Here is an 872-nt window from a genome sequence, read left to right as displayed (position 1 = left end):
CACCTCGGGCCTTTCCAGACGACCGAGCTACACGTTTCAGGTAACCCTCGGAACATTGGCGCCGTTGCCGGGGACCTGGAAGTCATCCCTCTACCATGGCGGATGACCCTCACAACAATGACCGCGCTGCATCTGAACAAGAGGACGAAATTGACACCGGAGAATGACCGGACAGCCCTCTATCACCACGCACTCCAGGAGGAAACAAACAGAATCGCCCAAAGACATCACTCCCAAACAAAGATACACAAAATTCCGAAAAAGAGAGGAGCTCGGAAATTCTAGAAGTAGTCCGGGCACAACAAAACCGACTGAAACAACTCGAAGAGGACATAAAGAAGCAGAAAGAAACTGAACAAGATCTGAGGAGGGAGACTCGAAAGCGCAGAGAATTAGAAGAAAAACTGCGGAAAATAGAGACCAACCTGAAAAACCGGACAGAACGCGGCACCACCCCCGAAGGCAACCATGACCCCTTCACGCAAGAGATCATGAAGGAGAAGGTACCGCGAAACTTCAAACCACCCGATATGGATCTCTATGACGGCACCACCGATCCAAGTCACCACCTCAGCAACTTCAGAAGCAGAATGTACCTAGTCGACGCCTCCGACGCGATTCGATGCAAAGCCTTCCCCACCACTCTCACCAAGTCAGCCATGAAGTGGTTCAACAACCTGCCACCAAGATCAATCACCAGCTTCGAAGACCTAACCAAAAAATTCCTAACAAGGTTCTCTATTCAAAAGGACAAAACAAAACATGCCCCCAGTCTGCTCGGGATCAAACATGGTAACCAAGAAACTCTCCGAGAATACATGGAGCGATTCAACAAAGCCTGCCTGGACATACAACACTTGCCCACTGAAGCA

The sequence above is a fragment of the Arachis duranensis genome, chromosome 5, assembly GCF_000817695.3.
Source record: "Arachis duranensis cultivar V14167 chromosome 5, aradu.V14167.gnm2.J7QH, whole genome shotgun sequence".
In the NCBI taxonomy this organism is placed as follows: domain Eukaryota; kingdom Viridiplantae; phylum Streptophyta; class Magnoliopsida; order Fabales; family Fabaceae; genus Arachis; species Arachis duranensis.
This window is presented reverse-complemented; position numbering follows the sequence as displayed.